This window comes from Ursus americanus, chromosome 26, assembly GCF_024610735.1.
Source record: "Ursus americanus isolate L20-20 chromosome 26, mUrsAme1.1.p, whole genome shotgun sequence".
Taxonomy (NCBI): domain Eukaryota; kingdom Metazoa; phylum Chordata; class Mammalia; order Carnivora; family Ursidae; genus Ursus; species Ursus americanus.
The window spans coordinates 44,575,641-44,596,704 of NC_142152.1; the positions used below are offsets into that span (position 1 = coordinate 44,575,641).

Genomic DNA, 21,064 nt, shown 5'->3' on the forward strand with positions numbered 1-21,064 from the left:
TTTTTAAAAAGTACGGTTGACCACAAATAAAATACACGTGCAACGTTGACCTTCCCGACAGGCCAGGCGTCCATCCCGCCTCGACCACTCACGCGCCCTGTGACCTTGGGAGCTCCCTTCATTTCTGCAAGCCTGGGAACAGGAACGTGTGCCCGCAGGACGGTCACCAGGAGGAGACGCACCCGGTGGGCACTTGCCAGAGTGTCGGGGGCAGACGGCGAGGCCCGGGGAGCCCCGGCACAGATCGGATAGCCACGCTAAGACCAAGCGCACAGTCAGCACAATAAACGTAAATGCGCTGAATTCCCCAGGAAAAGACAAGAGCTCTCAACGCGGATCGGTTTTTAAATCCAGCTGCTGTTCACAAGGCACACGCCGGACACTAATGACACAGGTCGAACCCATCACGACGAACAAGATGCACCAGGTGAGTCCGTGTTTCCAGAGAAGGCGGAACCCGTGGCAGTATTATTATCAGACGAAGTAGGTGTCAAGGCAGAAGCCCTCAGGAGCGGAGAGAGCGCTCTGTGTGGAGAAAGAAGGCCCCCCGCCCCGTCCGCAAACCCTGCAGGATGCTGGCCCCTAAGGAGACACACACCGTCGTGAACTCCTTCATAAGGAGTGGGGGGTGGTCTGCGTGCAGCCCGGCCAGGCGTCTCAGGTCGTAAAGACAAGCTGAGTGGGGCCAGCGGGCCTGAACTCAAGTAGGACCTATACGTAGAGTAGAAGGGATTCTTTTGGAGAATCCTCCCATACGGGGGGTGTATGTAGAGTGACTTATAACGGACTGGCCCGTGCGGTTTACAGAGGACGCCCGGCCCCAAGATCGCTAGCCAGCCAGCTGGAGACCTAGGAGAGCCGACAGTGAAGTTCCAGGCTGAGTCCAAGTGCAAAGGCCAGAGAAGACCTATGTCCCAGATCAAAGACTGTCAGGCACAGGCTGTGTTCCCTCTTACCTTTTGAGTCTTATTCGGGCCTTCAACTGCTTGAGTGAGGCCCACCCTCATGGGGAGGCCATCTGCGTTAGTCAATCTACCAATCTCATCCTGCACACCCAGAATACCACTGACCCCACAGCCCAGTCACACACAGAACTAGCCATCACAGGTAGCCAGCCTGCCGTCCATCCCACGACACAACTGGGGGTCAGCTCGGCAGGTGCTGAGCTCCTGGAATCTCATCCTGGTGCCCGTGTCCCTCTGAGCGACCAGGAGGCCAAGCTTCGCATCCCGGCTGTGGCTGGCTGATCTCTCCATCACGAGGTCAGAGCCACAGATACCACCCGGTCTGAGACGCTCCCAAGGCCCAGCCCACAGCAGTGCCCCCCAGGGAGCCCCACACCACCTGTGCCGGCTCAGTGGGGACGTGTGCAACCCGGCCCGGCCGCAGGGAGCTCTGCAGTCATCAGATCAAGATTCCCAGCTCCGTGGGACTTGGGAGCCAAGCCCAAGAAGTCCCAGCTGATTACTTACAAGACGTGAGCCTTCCTCTCTCTGCTCGCCACGCGGCTGCCAGGCGGGGCCAGAGGACAGCAGGCGTCGGAGCGAGGGCCCCCCACGTCGGCTCAGACATCATTCCTTGCTTTATGCTTCCTGGTGCCCGAGTTTCTGTTGAGTAGGATGAGTCTGGGATGGTTGATCTTGTTTTCCAGGAGCTTCGGGACCAGGCCCCACAATCTTGCAGGAAATTAAATTTGGAAATTAGGTACTAGGGTTGGCAGAGAGCATCGCGGAGCCCGGCAGAGCCAGATCGACACGTCTACACAGCCCACATCACAGTTATTAACCTTTTGCTCCCAAACATACGGAGAAAAGCTGCCAGAAACCCAGGGAGAATCTGTCTGAATGGCAGCCACAGCGGGAGACGAAGACACCTTGCCCGGCAATTGCGAGATCAAACCAACGAGTGAAGGAAAAGAGAATGTTAGCAGAACGATTACCCGCCGTCAATTAGTAGATACACAGGGCTTGGCATTCAACAAATGAAGAGAGCGCGTTCCTTTGAAATAGCAAACAAACAGAAGAGGGCATTGCGGGAGCCCCCAGAAACCTGGGTGGGTTCCTCCATGGGGCGGCGTCGCAGGCAGCGGTCCCTGACCTCGCGCAGGGGAGCACGGGGCCAACAACAGACAAGGCTGTGGTCACGTTCTAACCTCCTGCCCGCTTGGAACAGCAGCGTGTGTCCGCCGGTCCTGCCCGTCCAGGCTGGGCGGTCCTGCGGCCGCGGGGGCGTGCGGGGGCCTCGCCGTCGCCTGCGCCTGTGACACCGAGGTTAAAGGCCGTGAGGCATGCACAGACGCCCCACGCAGAAGGTCCAGCTGCCGTGGCTCAGGCCACACGTGGCCCACGCAGTCTTCTGAGTTGGAGGGGAAATGAGGTGTCCCACCACAGACCCTCGATACCTTTGGCGACGCGGGCACATGTGCCAGAGACGGCAATGTAGCCAAAGCCGCAACAGGCAGCCGTACGCGATTCTGGCAGAAGTAAGAGAGCACGAGTCTCCGATTTCCTTTACAAGGCTGGACGTAGGAGGAACACCAGCCCACAGCCAGGCCCTGGTCCCCCACCCACACCCCCGTCCACTGACATTCGAGTCTCGTTCGAGCAACACTGTCCCGAGCTGTCTGGGCTTTCATAGGGAGCGTGTGACTTGTAACCCATGAAGGAGCTGAAACACGCGTCCCGTGCTGGCAGTCCACGCCAGGTCTCACAGCCCAAGGGTCCGGCCACCTCGCGGCCCACCGTCACACGGGGCCGGGGGCCGGCAGCAGGTCCTCCAGGTCAGGGTCGTGGAGGGACAGCCAGCCCGTGCTCCTTCCCCAGGACCCTCCCCACACCGCCTCACACAGCCCATGCCCACGGTCCCGCGTGGACCACCACACGGTGCCCAGACCGCTCCCCCGTCCCTGTCAGCGCTCCGTCCCTCAGCTGCCTCGCTTTTGAACACATTTCAAAATACACCGCAGACATCTGCTCGCCCTCTGAAAGCTCCCCGGCAGACAGACCAGAGTTCCGGATTTGTTTACGGTTCTCTTTTTCCTTTTGAGGAAAGAGGTACACGCACCCATGACTCAGCCACGGAGGGAACGGAGGGAGGGAACGAGGCACGTGGCAGGCTGACCCTTGGAAGCAGATGCTCAGTGACAGAAGCCAGTGACAAAGGACCACCTGCGGAGACCCCGTTCATAGGAAATGTGCAGAACAGGGGAATCCGCGAGACAGCAGCTCCAGGGGGCGGGGGCGGGGGCATCATCTATGCGTCCCTGCCCGCGGATGCCTGCGTAAGCCACCCCAGCCACGACACAGCACGCACCGGCACCCCGGAACGTTCCTCCTGCCGCAGGAGAAACCCTGGCCCCACCCCCAGGGACAAATGCTGAGGCACCGGTCCTAGAGCCCCGCGTCAAAGCGATCCCGGGGCGGCGTCTTCCGTCAGCGCGTTTCTGAGACGCGTCCCGTTGCCCCACGTACCAGAAGTTAACGTCGTTGACATCCTGAAATACGTGTTGGATCAGTGTTCTGAAGATACCCAACAAAATCCAAATATCCTGACGGAACGTCCACCGCCATCCATTTAAGAAGCACTAACAGGCGTATTTTGTTTCTCCTTTCCCTGACTTCCAGCGCACTCGGCCACGCGCAGACTCTTACCCTAACAGACGCCCTGGGAGCCTGGGAGCCTGCGGCGCCGCCCCCCCCCCCCCCCCCCCCGTCCTGGCGGGTGAGGTGACCTGCAGGCCGCGTGTCGCTGCTTCCTCTGCACCTCGGAAGGCTCTTCATTACTTTCAGCTTTAGTTGTGTTTACAATTATTAACTCACAAAACCACAGATGCGGGAACAATTGATATGCTTTTCAATAAAAAGTTTTCGACAGCAAAAGTATACTTTAATTGGAAATGCATCTCTGGAGGAAATGGGTGGGGTTTTCCCAGGTAATCACTCACTGTGAAAAAAGAGTGTTCAGAGCCAAACTTCTCCTACCTCGGGGTTTCTAAGCACCTTGCTCACCTAAGCACACTGCGGACAAAAGGCGTTTTGTTTCCGCGATTACAAATAGCACGTTGATTCCTTACCAGAGAGGATGGAGGCGGCCAGCTCACCTACAGGCCCGCGGCCGGGGTTGGCGTCACCCTCCTGCACAAAGGCGGGCAGGGGAGAAGCTGCCCCTCCATCTCTGGCGCCTTGTAAGTCGGGGCGCTGGACTTCACCCCCAAACTGCGTGCATATCTTTGGGGACTTACCCCCATCCCCTGCCCTGATTCGGGACCACAGGTCCGCGGAGACAAAGAGAGAGATGCCGATGCCGGTGCCGATGCCGCCTTTCACCACCAGAGGGCGCGCCTCGCCTCCAGAAGGACGGGGGCGAGCGGCAGGTGGCTCCTGCACCTGCCGTGGTGAGACGGTGGCAGAATGCTCTCTGCACCTGCAGGAGGCTGACGGTTCACTGCGCCTGCAAGGATGGTGGAGGGTCACTGGGAACCCCCGTCCTGGGTCCCAGTTCAGCCCCGCCCCTCTGCCAGCTCCCTTTCCCCTAGTTGAGGGTCTTGTCTGGAGGCACTGGCCAGCACTCCCCTTTCACTGGCCCCCACCCTGGAGCAGAGGCACTGGGTCTGGGAGGACTGGGGACATGATGATGTCATGGAGCTCTGGCACAAATGAAGGCTTCCTGTAGCTGGGTGGACCCCCACTCCCACAAAGGCAGGAGGGAGACCCTTCTGCAACCCAGGCTTGGCCGAAAAGGTCCTGAAGGTGGCTGGGGGTCAAGGACACCTGTTCTCTCTTCTGTCCCTCTGCAGAGCACCTGCGCCCAAGGTCCAGGGAAGGTGGTCCTGTGCACCTTCGGGGAACGACCAGGCTGCCCAGAGTGGTGGAGGGAAGACCTGTGCCCATTGTCACCTAGAGCCAGGCCTGATGCAGCCAGCTGAAAGCGTGTGACCTGCCCATGGTCACTGCCTGTGAGGGTGTGCTTGGCATGTCCTGAGTCCCCTTGGGCACCCCCAACCCTCCCACCTCAGGCTGACAGACAAAGACGCAGCCTCAATGCCCAGAAAGAGCAGGGCTCATGTGGGGGCCCTAGAGCCTGTGGCCAAGGCCCCAGCCACCCTGTTCAGCCCTGGGGCCATCAGGCAGTGTGGGCTGCTCAGGCCAGGGCAGGTGTCCCCTGCCCGGAGGGCCATCTTTCCCTACACATGGCAGGTCTGGCCTCCACAGCCCTCACCTCTCGGCCCTTTCCCTCAGGGCCCAGATCCTCTCAGAGCTGCCTCACCTCCCGGGCCTCAGTTCTCCCCTCCACAAAGCAGGACGTTGACGGCTGCTGGTTGGAAGGCAAACAGTCTGTGTGCTTGAAGTGACCTCACGGTGCCAGCACATAGTGGGTGCTCAGGACAGGACGTTTCTCCTGCCCCGTCCGCCCCTCCACAAGCCCAGGACACCGTCCGGCAGGGCCATCAGCACTAGTGGCTGCCCTGGCGGTCATGGCACTCGGATACTGTTGACGGTCACCTGACCAGACTGGACCCCACCAGCAGGCCCCAGCATGGACTACCCCATGGGGGCAAAGCCCTCGCTCAGCGGTCTGTGGGGGTTAACCCCGAAGACTCCCTCCAGCCCCCGAGACTGTGCAAAACAGACCGAGGGTCCCTTCCTTCCTGGCCAGGTTGGGGGACTGGCAAAGCAGGACTGTGAGGACCCCTTAGGAAGGGCCTGGCCTGGAAATCAGGACCGCTCTGGGAGCTGGGGGGCTCCAGAGCTGTCCCGGGTGGGAGGGGTCCAGGGACCGGCCGGGTCCTGGGAATGGTGACAGGGCAGAGCTCATTTGGACGAGAGAGGGAACTTCGACGAGCCACAGGGCCAGGAATGAGCTCCCTGTCACGGGCGTGTGAGCAGAGCTGGGCGGGCAGAGAAGTGGCAGAGGGACCCCGGTCCTGGACGGGGCCTAGCTGAACCCCCAAACACCCCTTCTGGCCCCAGAGAGGAGGCTTCCTTGTCCCCAGAGGCCTCTCGCAGTGGTCCCATGACCCTGACCATTGGAGCATCCCTCAGGACAGGTACCGAGCTCTGCCTCCAGCAGACACCACCTCCCTCTCTCTCCCTCCCTCCTGGGAGTACAGGAGCCTGTGACCTAACTCTCAGCCGGCACCTCCCCTGCCCTGCCTGCTCCTCTGGGAGGAGCATTATGCTGGCCTCTGCGGTACCACGTGACGCCGTGCTGTGTGCTGTTCCTGGGGACAGAGAAGGAATCCCTACAGCTCCCCAGAGCTCTGCGCGTCTCCTGGCCTGGGCACTCAGTGCCCTCCGCCCACACACGCCATGGTTCCATCTACCTGGATGGCCGTTTTCCAGGATTTCCTGTAGATCTTTTAAGGCCTAAGAGTCCCAGGATCTAATAATTTTACAAAACTATGTCTCAGTGTTAGTCATTCTGGGTCAGTTTCCCTGACTAGGTGGTATGTCCTTTCAATACATAGGTTTCAAATCTTTCTGCGCTGGGTAAGTTGTCTTGGATTTCAGTTTTTAGTGTCTGTTCTGTTCCAAAGCTTTGAGATTTTCCCCCAGGAAGTCCAATTATATGTATGTTGGTGCCTTTTCTTTCTTTTATAAACACCTCAATTGAGATGTAATTTACATACTATAAAATTCACCCATTTCAACTGTACAATTCAATGGTTTTTAGTGTCTCTACAAAGTTGTGCAACCAAACCGTAACCATAGTCTACTCTCAGGACATTTCATCGCCCTGAAAAGAAACCTCGTACCTATTAGCAGTCCCAGCCCTGGCACCAGGAATCTCCCGTCTCTGTCTAGAGATTTCCCTGCTCTGGACGTTTCATGTAAGTAGAATGTGCAATATGTGGCTTTGTCTGCCAGGCTTCTCTTGCTAGCATAGTGGGGTTTTTAACTTTTTTTTTTTTTCAAGATTTTACTTATTTAATTAAGAGAGTGCGCGTGAGGGTGAGGAGCAGAGGGAGAGGGAGAGAGAATCTCAAGCAGACTCCCCACTAAGCGCAGAGTCCGACGAGGGGCTCAATCCCACAACCCTGAGAGCACGACCTGAGCTGAAATCCGGAGCGGGAGGCTTAGCAGCCAGTGCCCCCCAGGCCCCGCTAGTGTTCTGTCTGTAGCAGCCAGTCACGCGGACCATACTTCATTCCTGTTAATAGTCGAACATCTTCCATTTTACAAACGTTCCGTATTTTGTTATCGGGTGATGCGTATTTGGGCTTCTTTTTGGTTATTGTGAATAACGCTGCTATTAACGTGCACGTGCAAGCTTTCGTGTGGATGTAGTTTTCCGTTCTTGCGTGTGTGCCACGGGTGGAAGCGCCGGGCGTTTGCACGCTCCACGTTCCAGGGTTTGAGGAACCGCCAGGCTGTTTTCCCGAGAGGCCGCACCCTGTCCCGTCCCCAGAAGCCGGATCCAGCCTCACGTCCTCGCCAACCTGCAGCTCACTTTCACGGTACCCGTCCTCGAGGGCGCCAGGTGAACCCCCTGCGGTTTGCACTTGCCGTCCCCAGCGCCAAGCGTGTGTTTCGGGGCCTATCAGCCCCCCGCGTGGCTTCTCTCCTTCTCTCCGAGTATCCCCACCATCTTCTTTACTTGTTCTCTGGATCTGCCGCTTTCTTTTGAATCCTTTTCACGGGTTTGTACACCTCCTTCTATCTTTCTCAAAATATTTACTTTTGAGTTTATCCACCATTGTGTCCCCTCTGGTTTTATCTTCGTTTCCAAAATGATCTTCAGTTTGTCTCTAACTCTGATGTGTCTCTTCTCTTACTGTCTTTAAGCTTTGTTGTGAAGTGGTAGCCAACCTCCAAGAGGGACGGTGGGTCCTCGGTGCCCAGTATTCCTGCCCCGGTGTGTTCCCACCCACGTCAAACCAGGCACCCGGGGCGCACAGCCGCACGTGGCGGATGTCGCAGTGGGGGGTTAAACGGGATTGCAGCCTCCCCCTTGATTTCTGGAGCACTTGCACCAGGAGAGCCAGCCGCCCTGTGGTGAGGACACTCAGCAGCGCACAGGGAGGGGCGCACAGAGGGCCACAGCTTGCTCGCCCTGTGACCGGTCGCCTTGGAGACAGACCTTGAGCCCCAGTCGTACCTTCCGATGACCGCAACCCAAGCAACATCTGAGGCCAAGTGACAGCCCAGCCCGAGCTCACGAGCTCAGGGGAGAGTGTCAGCAGCTGGCTGCTGTTTTACACCGGGACATGCTGTGCGGCCCACAGTAACTGATAGGGTGGGGGTTCTGTGGGCCTCCTTGCCCACAGGACGCTCTCTGTCTACTCCTCGTCCTCTCTTTTCCTTCCAGCGTCCTGTACAGGATCCGACGGGGACGCATTTCTCCTCCTCGCTCTCGTGTGAAATCCGGCTCCTGTGCCGGTTTGCGCAGCTCTTCAGCCCCAGCCCTGAGCCCCACGGCCCCAGCCCGGCCACCTGCCCCCTGCTGTCTGCAGGGCTGTTCCTGCAACTCTGTTGACCCTGCACTTCCCAGTGGGACTCTCTTACCCCCCACCCCTGCTCACAGCGTCCAAACTGCGCCCCTTGCGCTCCTCCTGCTGAGCACGGCATCCTCCCTCCCGGCCTCCCCCACAGCCGGGTTCACGGGCACTACCCCTGCCCTGGGGGCTCCTGTGCTCACTTTGTCCTCTGTCTTTCAGCTTCTCTTCTCCATCTGCAGTCTCGGCTCGCTGTGGCTTCCTCCTGGCCTTCCGGTGCTCCCTCTGCCCCTACAACTTGCCCCTGGTGCAGCTGTCCCCGTCCCGCTACTTGTCATGTACCATCATGCTTGTCAAACCTCATGCTTCCCCTGCGTTCCTTTTCTTATGAGGTTTTTCTTGCTTCTTAATTTTTTGAAAGATTTTTATTTATGTATTTGTGCGAGAGCTCGAGAGAACACAAGTGTGGAGAGGGGCAGAGGGACAAGCAGACCGCCGCTAAGCGGGAGCCCGATGTGGGGCTTGATCCCAGGACGCTGGGATCACCACCTGAGCTGAAGTCAGAGGCTCAGCCGAGGCAGCCAGCAGGCGCCCCCCTTGCTTCTTACTGACAATGTACTCCTTTGTCTGCTGCAGCAGGCCTCACCCGTTTGCTGTATTTGATTTTATGTCTTCATGCTTATTTACACTCTGGGCCCATCTGTTCCCGCGATGGTGTTTCACATTCTGCGCGTTGAAAGTCACTGTCTTTCCTCCTCGGGGCTGTGGTCCCGGAGCCTGTGGCTACTCTGGCCCTAGAACCGGTGCTCTGGCTCTGGCTCTGCCGTATTTCCTCAGAGTCCGGGGGTGGGAGACATGCCCCCGCCTCCGTGATACAGCAACCCATAACAAGAAGTTCGCCTTAGGGGCGCCTGGGTGGCACAGCGGTTGAGCGTCTGCCTTCGGCTCAGGGCGTGATCCCAGCTTTATGGGATCGAGCCCCACATCAGGCTCCTCCGCTATGAGCCTGCTTCTTCCTCTCCCACTCCCCCTGCTTGTGTTCCCTCTCTCGCTGGCTGTCTCTATCTCTGTCTAATAAATAAATAAAATCTTTAAAAAAAAAAAAAAAGAAGTTCGCCTTAGCTCAGCATCCTGTTTCTGGCACACAGCTCCTTAAACCCTGGGGATTTTCTAGGGCCATTAGGGTATCTTTTGTATGATAATGAGGTAATGCTGGAAAGCCCCTAGAATGGGACTAGTTGCCAGGGGCCCCACCACCTGATCTGAGGGCTGGAACATTCAGTCCCACCCCCTGACCTCTGGGGAGGGGAGATGGGCTGGGGGTTCAATTAATCACCAAGGGCCAATGATTTAATCAGTCGTGGCTGCCTAAGGAAGCTTCTATAAAAAGCCAAAAAATCAGTCGTGGCTGCCTAAGGAAGCTTCTATAAAAAGCCAAAAAGGGTGGGGCTCGGTCAGAGAGCTTCCGGTTGAGGAACTCTTGGAGATCTGGGAGAGTCCCGTGCTGGGGGCGTGATGGAAGCTCCGCCCCTTCCCTTCCCCCGCCCTATGCACCTCTGGGTCTGCCCTTCCCAGTTACAGTAGACCCGAGATCTAGTGAGTACAGTGTTTCACCCAAGTTCTGTGAGCCGCTCTAGCAAATTCATTGAACCCACGGAGGGGGTCGCTGAAACCCCGATCTATATAGCCAGTGGGTCCGAAGCAGGGGTGACCACCCGCCACCGGGATCTTAAGTGGGGGGAGGGGCAGTCGTGTGGGACCTACGGTCAACCTGCAGGTTTTGTCTTGACGTAGGTTTGGAATGCAGGTGAGGTCCGGAGCCCACGGCCAAGAAAGAAATCCTGAGATGTCTTTGGTGCAAAAAGGTGATTTTATTAAAGCCCGCGGACAGGACCCGTGGGCGGAAAGAGCTGCGGCACTGGGGTTGTGAGGAGTGGCCGGTTATATACTTGGGGTTTGGGAGGTCAGACACAGGGAGGTGTCCAAAAGGACTTTGGTCTGCTAAAGAGTACTGTCAGGATACCGGAGGCCTGGCCACGGTCAAGCTGAGGCTGTTTTCCCTCTAGTGAAGCATTAACGTTGAGATAGTTGGGAGCTTCCCGGCGGGAGGGGGAGGTTAGGGCTCCGGGAAATTGAGTCTCTGGGTCTCTGAACGTTAAGCTAATGCTGAGTGAGAATGTCTTTTCCTTGTAAACCACTAAGACACCTGTCCTGCTGGGCTGTGATCTCTATCCGATAACCATTTGTTTTCTCTTCCCTTAGTGTTAGGGCGGCGGGGAGTGCCTGGGAACGTCACACTATCCCACCTGCCCGCAGTGGGGGGGTCCCACAGTGGGGGAGTCCGGGGGGGGGGTCCGCTGTCCTCTGTCCTCAGCTTGCCTTCTGCTCCCTCACCCGCTGAGGCCTGCTCCAGGTGGACCGTGTCAGCACCAGGGGGAGTCATAGGACGCCCAGCTGGTGCGTGGAAACTGTGTCAAGCATCCTCCCCCGTAAGTGCTCTTAGCAAGCCCCACCCCCATCAGAGCTTCATTTTCAACCCCCACCTGCCCACCAAGGGCTCCCGGACTACTAGTCGCCCGGACGCGGGGGCAGAGGGTGGAGTGGGTGCCAGAGGGGCCATCATCCCGCTCTCAACAAGCCCTCATACCTGCAGGTGCGCCCACCCGTGAGTCCTCGCCCTGGGGACCAGCCCCGCACCTCTTACTGTCCCCTCCCCACTCCCTGCAGCCCCTCCCCTCCCCCACCCACCCCATTCAGGACAACCTCAGTCCCTGGGGTTTCCCACTGGGGCCTGTCTGGTTTTTCTGGTTGCCTGCTGCAGGGGCTTCCCCAGGTTGAGTTGGGGGAGAGCCTGTCTTCGCCAGCAATCGGGACAAGACGGAGAAGACAGGCCCTGGAGTTGCTCTGGTGGGGAAGGCGGACCCCCAAAGCTCTGCTCCCCTCTTCTGCTCTCTGAAATGTCACCGCGTAATGAGGTCTTAGCCCCAGCATAGTGGGCACCTGTGGCTGGTTAGAGGGGGCCCCTGCGAGACCTGCCCCTAGGTGCATGAGGTTATTCCCTCGTCTCTGGGCGGGACCTGGGGGGGAGGGAGTGGGGGGCTGGGGGCAGGGGACCACCCCCCTCCCAGCACGCACACGTGTGTGTGTGTGTGTGTGTGTGTGTTGTGTGTGTGAGCACACAGACACCTTCACCATCTTCTCAGGCGGAATTTTCTTTTTTAAAAAATTTTTTATTTATTTATTTTTGCAAGACAGAGAGAGAGAGGGAGAGGGTGAGGGAGAGAGAGCATGAGCACGAGAGGGGGGAAGGGACAGAGGGAGAAGCAGACTCGCTGCTGAGCAGGGAGCCTGATGCGGGTCTCGATCCCAGGACCCTGGGATCATGACCTGAGCCAAAGGCAGACGCTCCACCGACTGAGCCCCCAGGCGCCCCTCTTGAGGCATTTTCAAAGGGAAAGAAAAGGAATCCAGGGCAGGGAGGGAGACTGCAGCTTAAGGCAACGTTATTCACCAGCCTCAATAAATAAACAAGAGCCCACGGTGCTTCACAGAAAGTTTGAATTTCTCTTTGACCAGAGAAGTAATCATCCCGCAGTCCCCGTGTCCCCCCCACATCCCCACATCCAGGCCTGGGCATCCTCCCTGCTGAGGCCCCGCTGATGCTGCAGCTGTGGAAGAGAGAAGCGGGGCGTTCCTGGAGACTGAGCCAGAACCCAGGGAGGGGCAGACCTGGGCCCACCTGCGGAGAAGGGACAAGGGGGGGGATCCCCGCAGGAAGCTGCCCCTCCAGGAACCGGAGCACCACCATCCTGTCTGCAGGCCCCCGTGTGCTAGCTGTCTGTTGGGGGCTGCCTCGTGCCCCCCCACACTCGCCTGTTGAATCCCAATTCCAGTGTGGCTGGAGGTGGGGACAGGCCAGGCGGGGGGTGAAGGGGGTGGTGATAAAGGTTAAGAGAGGTCATGAGGTCCTGATCCTTGGGGCTGGTGCCCTTATGAGAAGAGACGGTTCAGAGCTCTGTCACTGTGGGAGGACACAGCAAGGAGGTGGCCTCTGCAAGCCAATGAGGGCCTCCTCCTCCCCAGAACCTGACCGTGCGGCACCTCGATCTTGAAATCCAGCCCCAGAAATGAACATCTAAGCCCCGGCCTGTAGTGCTGTGCTTGAGCAGCCGGGCTGACCGAGGCCCCCAGCGGCCCCAGAGCCCCACACTGAGCTCCTCTCTCCGGCCTGCAGCACTCAGCCCCACCCTCGCCTGCCACTGCCCATGACGCTGGTGAGACGTGTCACCCCAGAGCCGCTGAGGCCCCAGCCAGGTCCTGAGAACGGCTGACACCGTGTGTCCCGCCCTGGAGTGCAGCCCCTTCTCCCTTCCACCCCAGCGCGGGGCAGGTGACATCCCAGTGTAAAGGCCTTCTGTGCCTTTGGCCAGGTGACCCTGAGGTGACAGGGAGCTGGGGGAATGGCAGCCTCGGGCGGGCGAGCGCCCCCGCCCTGGCTCCCCTTGGGCCTCTGCAGAGCACCTGCAGCCGGGCACGGATTTGCCGCCCACCTGCTCCCCCCCCCCCCCGCCACGGCTGAGGGAACTGGGCATGCCTCTCAGAACCCCGCGTCTGTCCTCGAGCCTCGAAACACGTTCCTCTGATTCATTTGTTACCCACAACACACTGGAGACCGGAAAGAGGCACGGAGGAGCTTTGCGAAGACGCGGAAATTCTCCCCCTCTTGTTCTGCACGTGGGTCGCGCGGGTCTGTCCGCCGAACCTTGTCAGACTGCCCGCTTAAGCATACGGACCTCACTGCACATCATTTTACCCCAAAAACACAGTCCAACAAAACAGTCGTTCTTTCAGAAAGTCAGGAAGTACAGACGACGAGAACACAGTGCGTCCCCGGCGTGTGGTGTGCACGCAGGGACGCCGTCAACACCGCCGCTGCCGGCTTTGCTAGCTTGGATCACCCGCAGAGCACGATCCTGTTTCCACCGATTCTAACCAGTATTTTCAGTGACTCTGTGACTTCATACTGTTTGCATAAACCGAATGTTCTCCCTGTTTCCAGGGTTTTCCTTTCAGCGTAAACAGGCCTGCCACCCTCATCCTGGAGCTCGAACTTTGTGCACGTTCTAGATTGCTGTCGGGAGATAAGTCCCGGGGTCGGTATCACTGGGGCAAAAGGCATGCATGTTTCAAAGTTTGGGATTTTTTTTTAAATGCCATGTGGAAAGCAGTGATTTCAACAGACTTTCTGGTCCTGCCTCTCATTGGATCTTTATTCCCCGGGGAGGCTGGCGGTGCTGGGCCTGGAGGGGCAGGAAGGGGTGGGCCCCCGTGGAAGGCGTCACTCCTGCTGGCGACCGAGAGGGGCCGCACACGCTAGAGCCTCGCAGCTAAGTCTCCGAGAGCTGCAGGGCTGTGGAGACCTGGCCTCGTGAGGGGAGAGCCCACACAGCCAACGATCGCCGCCATCCTGCTGCTGAGAGCCTTTGTCGGTTCCTGACAGGGGGCTGAGGACTGGGCCGGGCCCACATGGGGAGCTACAGTGACAGAAGGAGAACCCAGAGGAGCTTCCCACAGCCGCAAGGGCAACGATGACAAAACTGGAGGCTTCAGCGTCCTCGGACGCTCCATTGGCCCCCCCCACCCCAAAACACTTGCGAAATCCTGGTGCGGTACCCAGCAGGAGGCTGGGCCCCGCCAGGCTCCTGGTTAAATCTCTAATGAGACCAGTGCCTGAACCAAGGCTAGCCGGAGCAAGACTGAGTGTCACCAAATGACGCCCCATCCTGCTCCGGTCCATCCTCACTCGGCTGTGGGACCTCCTCCATCCTAACTGCCCAAGGGCTGCTCCCAGCAATGGCCAAGTGGCTCCAGTGGGACCAGCTCTGGGGCAGAAACATCCACAACTGCTGGACATAAAGACAAATGTCCAACAGCATGGACAGCAGCCACAGCCAGACAGAGGCTGTAGGACATGGATGCCCAGCATGCAGGACTCGCGGGTAAGTGTCCCACCTTGTGCCTCCATGTCTGAGGGCGGGCCAAAACCCCGATGGAACCCGCAGGCTTGCTGGCCTAAAACTCAGAAGCTGGAATTGGGGGTGACTACAGCAGCTGGAAAGTGAGGGACGACCCCAGAAAGGGAGCCCCGAATGCTCCCTGAAGAATTGTGCTCAAACCCCTGGCTGGTCTGTGCGCTAAGTCTGCACGGGACAGAGTCCAAGCAGCTCCGTTAACAGCACAGAGATTTTACACAGAGGAGACAGTGTTTACACTCTGAGTCCAGTTCAGTTAACCGCTCAATAAAACAAAACAAAAATGAATGCTCTGCAAGAGAACACAACAGAACGCCAAACCCCCACACCATTCCCGTGACGACGTGCAGGACGCAACCCCAAATCACTAGACATGCAAAGGTCAGCCAAAACACCGTTCCGAGGAGAAAGGGAAACAAACACAGAGAACCCATCTTCCCTGGCCCTGCACTAAGAGGAAAACCGGAGGAAGCACTGAAGGAAAATGATCCCTGGTGTAGGCGTGAAACTGTAGGAAAACATGAAGTCCTGAAAGGATGATATTTGTGGACAAATTCAAGCAAAGATAGTGCACAACAGTGCTCGTAACACCGTGTGGAGTCTGAAATACAGGCAAAAACTACGGACGTCACAGCCAGAGCTGAAAGGGCGGGTGGGGGTGTTTGCAATACAAACGTGCAGCAAAGCATCAAAGGCTTGTGTCCAGAATGTATAAATATATAAAGAACTCCTACAAATCAACAAAAGATAGACGACCCCACAGGAAAATGGGCAAACAGACTTGAACGTCACGGAGGAGGAGCGTCTGGAGATCGGTAAACATATAAAGGTGCCCGTTTCACAAACCAGCATGGAAACGCAGATTAAAACCCCAGCGTCACACCCCAAACCCACAGAAGGGTCAACACGGAACACATGAAGCCTTCCAGTTACTGGCAAGAGTCCGCATTCACTGGTGGCGGTGAAAGCTGGCACACCCGCTTCGGAAACGTGTTTGGCGGTGTCTGTGCAAGGGAGACGTACGCAGACACACACCTAAGATTCACCCACAGGAATGAGCACGTGTGTGTTCCAAAACACCTACCAGGACGCTCAGAGCAACGCAAACACCAAGGCCAGAGGCCACGCCATCAGCAGTAACTCGGGTGAATAAATGGGGGGCCATTCACCCCCCGGAATGGCACAGACAACACAGTAGCCCCCTCCCAGACCTTGCGCTGCACTGAGCAAGCAGATGCCAGGGAGCTCACACGGGAGGCTCCCCTTTCAGGAAGACCAAAGCCCGGGGAACAAGTGGGGCAAACAGCACTCCGGTATCCTTGGGTAGGGGTGCAGGGGGGAGGAGAACAAGGGGCGCTCAGGGGCAGGACCTGGGGACGGTCGCCTCCGTCTGCACAATGGTCACACGGTGGTTCAGGTGGTGACGTCGGACGCACTTGTCTGACTATTCTGCGTCGGGGAAGGTGTCCCAGTCAGGACCCCTGGAGCTGCACACTCAGGAAGCAGAGCGAGGCAGAAGCTGGGGAGGGTGCCCGGCCCCGCATCCACGAGGGCTCAGCGGGCCTCTGCCACAGCAGCAGACATGGGACCGCTGTCCCCGGTGCTCTCATGTCCATGTCTTTCAGTCTAGGGAGATCCTTTCAGAGCCAGTCTCCTTTGTAGTGATAAAATATTTCCCCGAAATTCAGCAATTTCTTCTGTTTAAACCAAATGAGGTAAGTGCGATGTTTGGCATTCGAGTAAAGCGTCGCAGGGTTCTCCCGTCCTGCTCTTCAGTGATTTCCATCCTCTTTCTCTACGGCGTATTTGCTGGGCAGGATGTCTGCAGTAAGGCTTAGCAATTTAACAATGGTTATTTCCTAGTGGTCCAATTCAAATCACTTCTACAGAATCTTTCTAAATTTTTTAACCTACTCGATATTTTTAATAACAAGCATTTTAAAAAAAACATTTGTTTTGTGCCTCTGGTTTACCTATCACTAGCTGGGTAACCTTCAGCAACTCTCTTAACCACTCTGAGCCTCCATCTTTACAATTTTAAAATGGAGAGAATATCACCAAGTTCATAGATTTTGATAAGGATTAAGTTAGAGCTTTCAGGTGGAATGTGGATGTGTCTATTATACATTATTTCACCAACTGGCCAGGGCGGGGTTACCCGATAACACAGATGGCCCCGTTAAATCTGAATGTCAGACAAACAACAAGTAAGTTTCAGCCTAAGTATGTCTCATGCAGTATCTGGGACCTACTTATACCAAATATTGCATAGGACGTGCCTATATACTTATACCAAAACAGTATTCATTGTTTATCTGAAATTCAAATTTAACTGGATGTCCTATATTTTTATTTACTAAATTTGACAACCCTGCTCAAGGGTGTTGCTGTGCCTTTGCCTACCTGGTTTAGCAAGTACCAACCCTGCACCCAGCGCAAGGCTGGCCTTCAATAAACATGGACGGAGGGATAGATGGGAAGACGTGTGGGTGGATGGATGGATGGATGGATGGATGGATGGATGGATGGACAGGTTGATGGATGGATGGATGGATGGTGGGTGGGTGGATGGATAGATGGACGGGTGGTGGGTGGGTGGATGGATACTGGACACTGTAATGGTTTTAACACCAAACAACTGTAAGTATCCCATGACAGAGTCAGGGTGACGCAAAGGAAGTGCCTGCTGATAGGAAGACCCCCCAGCTTGGACACATCTTACCATCCTTGGGATTAATGTGCTCAGCTTCTGTATCTATCAAATGGAAATGCTCTGCTGTGCCCCAGGCAGGAGGAAGCCCAGTGTGCTGGGGCATGGGCCATGTATCCTTGACATGGGAAGGAGGGAACCTGACTGCAGGCTTCAAAACCTTCCCAGCTCCTACCTGATTTCACATAAAAGGTGACCTCTCCATTCCAGCACCAAGGAGCTGCTCCCAGACAGCTGACCACCCCTGTGGCCAAGGCCAAGCTTGCCAGCCTCTCCCGGCTGCCATCCAGAGGCTTCTTCACTGCTGGTGTCCGGTCAGATACACCTCTCCCACCTGGGGGTCCTGAGCCCCGGGAACCACATCTTTCCAGAGAGGCCCACTTCCACCTGGAGGGAAGGGGCTCCTACCAGTTGGGCCCACAGCACCTGCAGAGATCTTGCTAACGGGCCCTCCTGTTTTGGAGAGCCGTCCCCCTGTTGAACCGAGGCCTTGCGAAGCCACGCTCCAGCCACCCCACCGTGACAGAGAATGCCTGAGGTGGGGGTCGTCTCCCCGGGGGGGGGGGGGAGAGCATCTTCACGAACATGGCCCTTCCCCAGTCAGGGCCAGGAAAGGCCCGAGGTGAGGCGCACCCCTTCCTCCCCCAGCAGCCCTCCACCCGCTCCTCCTCCCTCTTCCCAAGGAGACAGATGGTGATGGAAACAGCCTCCTTCGTTTTCCGGGGGATGACTCAGTGTGCAGCTGCTTCCTTAGCCCCACACAGCAGCCAAAGCCTGCTCTCCCCCGCCCAGGAGCACCCCCCCACACCGCCACTCCTCCCGGGAGGATGCTGGGCAGAGGGGCGGGGAATCTCTGCCAGGACACCCTCTCCCCCGGCCTGGGCTGCACGCCCAGCGCCTCACCCATCCCCATCCGAGTAGACCCCTCCGAAGCCTCTCCTTTCCCGCCCACCTGCTGACGTCGGCACCCCTGGGCAGCAGGGAGGACTATGTGTTGTGGGTTCCCCTGGTGTCCCAGGGTGCAGGGTGAGGAGAGATGCGGGGAGCAGGGCAGGGGAGGGGCAGGAGATGGGGGGCCCAGGCTGAGCCCCGGTTCTCAGGACACTGAGAGAGGGCTGAGTGGAGGGGGAGGGGAGGGTTAGGAGGGAGCCCCGAGGGAGAAGAACAAGGGAAGTTTCCAGATGCAGGAGGTCCAGAGGTCAGTGTGGAATGCTGCAGGAACCAGACAGACCAGCCTCCTCCAAGGAAAATGTGAGCAGGAGCCCAGCAGGGCAGACCCACCCAGGGATTGCCCCTGGGGACGCAAACCCTGACCCCTCAACTCAGAACTGGGTCCTCACTCAGGGACAGCTCTCCCCCCTGGAAGCCCCCCAGGACCTTTGGCGGAACCCCCCACCAGCTCCTCCCTGCCACCCCACCTTCTCTTCTTCTGCCCCTCCTGTTCGGCCTTGCCGCGGAGCCGCCCCCCAGGACAAGGGCACACACGCACGCACACTGTGTAGCCCTGGGTGCAGAATCTGAACGCCAGTTAGAGTGAGTCCCTCTTCCCTGCCCTGCGGGAGAGAGCGGCAGTCACCCCACCCCCACCCCTCTGGTCCCGCCCCTCCCCCCCATGCCCGGTGCCTGCCGCAGAAACTGAGCTCAGGGAGGTTGGGTCCCTTTGCCCAGGGCCACAGGCGGGGGGGTGGTCTGGGACCCTAGACCCCAGACCACAGCAGGCAGCTCCCTCCATGGGAACACACACTCACCTCGGGCCTGGGCTGGTAGCCGGGACTCAGACCAGAGGCCTCCAGCTTGCAGCCGGAAGTCTGGGTAGGTCCCTGGGCCCCTTGGGGCTCCTGCAGAAGGTCCCCAGACAGCTGTGCAGACTCCAGACCCTCCTAGTGTCCCTCCCTGTGTGCCGCCCCCAACCTTGAGCTTCAGGTTCCCTAAGTCGGGAATAACAAAAGGCCCCTCACCTCCCAACCGGTCAGTGCAGGTCAGTGCGGGGAAGGGGCCGGGGTGCTGAGCAGCTGGTTTTCTCCAGGGTGGGAGATGCCGACCCAGATGTGAGCTTCAAGTCAGGCCATGGCACCTGCCCTCCGCGTGGCCTTGAGCGAGCGAGCTCTTAGTCCCTTGGACCCTGGGTGCCCGTCTGTTGACAGGTGCTGACACCCGCTGGGCAGAGCCGTGTGACCGTGGACTGAGCCGAGCCCCAGCAGGCGCCCTGGGTCGCACGTTGAGCCCCACTGTGTGTACCTGCTGCTCTGAGTGCCCTTCCAGGGCGGGGCCTGGGGCTCCTCCCCACCCTCTGCCCACTGAGCTTCCCACTGCACATTCTGGAGCCGTGGGCACGGACCCACAGCCCCACGCTGAGGCAAACCACAAGGCCAGGCCCTGGCTGAGCCACCCAGGCAGGGCCAGAGGCACAACCAAGCTCCTAGGTCCCAGGCCTGGCAGGCCCTGCCAAGGGCTGTGGGGGAGCCAGCCGCCCCTGGAGAGACCCGACTGCCTGCCTTCTCTTGGGGCCATGGCTAAGCAGAACTGAGGCCCCAGCGGAAGTCAGCACAGTGGTCAAGATGGGCTCCCAAGAAGGGCTTGTAAATTGCCACATGCCCATAACCCTAAGCTTACCTCATTCACAGCAAGTGCTGGGGACCCTCGCCGGCTTCACTGCTGGGCACCCCTGTCTCCCATGGTCTTCCTGACAGACAGCCGGGCGGCAGCCCATTCTCCCTGCGGCAGAAACCGGAAGCTGACCGCTGACACACACTCAGCTCCAACCCCAACAGCGCCTGCCAGCTTGGCCCTGCCTCCCTGCCTCCCTCCCTGCACCCAGGGGATCTAGAGCCTTCCCTGACTCCCCCAGCCTCCAGCCCCCAGCCCCCAGTCTACAGTAGCCAGCTGGTCCCCACCAGGTCACAGGAGGGTTGCTCGCCCCTGGGCCTCATCTCCCACCCCAGCCTCCACGACACGCCTGTCCTTTTCACAGACACTGGAGGGCACTGCTCCAGGGGTTTCATACAACTCACACTGTTGGACCCTCCGGCAGCCGTGGCTGGGACCAGCACCTCCGCTGGCACTCTAACGGGTCTCCCAGCTCCAAGCAGCCGGGGTGCCCGCCCAGGACCTGACCGCCTATGAGCACAGAACCAGGATCTGGGTCCGGGGCCAATGGCTACAGTGCTCCTGAGCTGGACCACCGGGCCGCACTGCCCGCTGTCCGCAGGGCACAACCGGCCTCCAGGGGGGCCCTTGCCGGGCAGGTCAGGCCCACTTCTGGAATGCGGCTCATGGGCTTACACTCCCTGTCTGCACAGGGCTACCTGGGCGGCAGTCAGACTGCACCTGCCCCCCCAGGGCCTCTGCACCCCCACATGCCCAGCCCAGCCCCCTTCTCACCATCACCCCTCAAACCAGCAGCCTCTCCAGGGAGACGGGTGATGATTCAGGCCTGAGTCAGCAGCTTTGGGAGAAGGACTTGGCCACCTCTTTGCCAGCACACGGGGGGAGGGGGAGAGAAGAGTGCAGGGAGCTGGGGTCAGCAGGGTCCCCTGGCCAGCACTGAATCAGCCACAACCCTGCTGGGGTGCTGGAGCCCAGGAACCCTGTCCCCGGAAGCTTTACACACAAGACCCATCCTGTGGGAGGGGGGTCTGGACCACTGGGGGCCAGCGCAAGAGGGTTGGCAGGGAGGGGGGGTCTCCTGGCTGGAGGATGGAGAGCTGCCCTCGGGCTCAATCGGACTGCAGCCCCCCATGAGCCCCCACCCAGTGGAAGCCTAGCCACAGGAGGCCGCCCTCACTCAGCAAACACCCCTTGGCGCCCTCCCAACCAGGTCCCGGCGGGAAGCGCAGACACAGGGGTGCTGCGCAGGGCGCCCAGCCTGCAGTGTGCAAAGCAGCAGCC

The 21,064-nt window shown here is 58.6% G+C and overlaps 1 long non-coding RNA gene across 1 annotated transcript; it reads right to left on the bottom strand.

The window, feature by feature from the left end:
* Positions 1-11,685: 11,685 nt before the first annotated feature.
* LOC123778661 (uncharacterized) lies at positions 11,686-19,892 on the bottom strand. The gene is made up of 3 exons (XR_006775980.2): positions 19,790-19,892; positions 17,352-17,563; positions 11,686-16,299 (listed from the first exon to the last, which is right to left on the bottom strand). It is a non-coding gene; the product is annotated as an uncharacterized LOC123778661 (long non-coding RNA).
* Between the last annotated feature and the right edge of the window lie 1,172 nt (positions 19,893-21,064).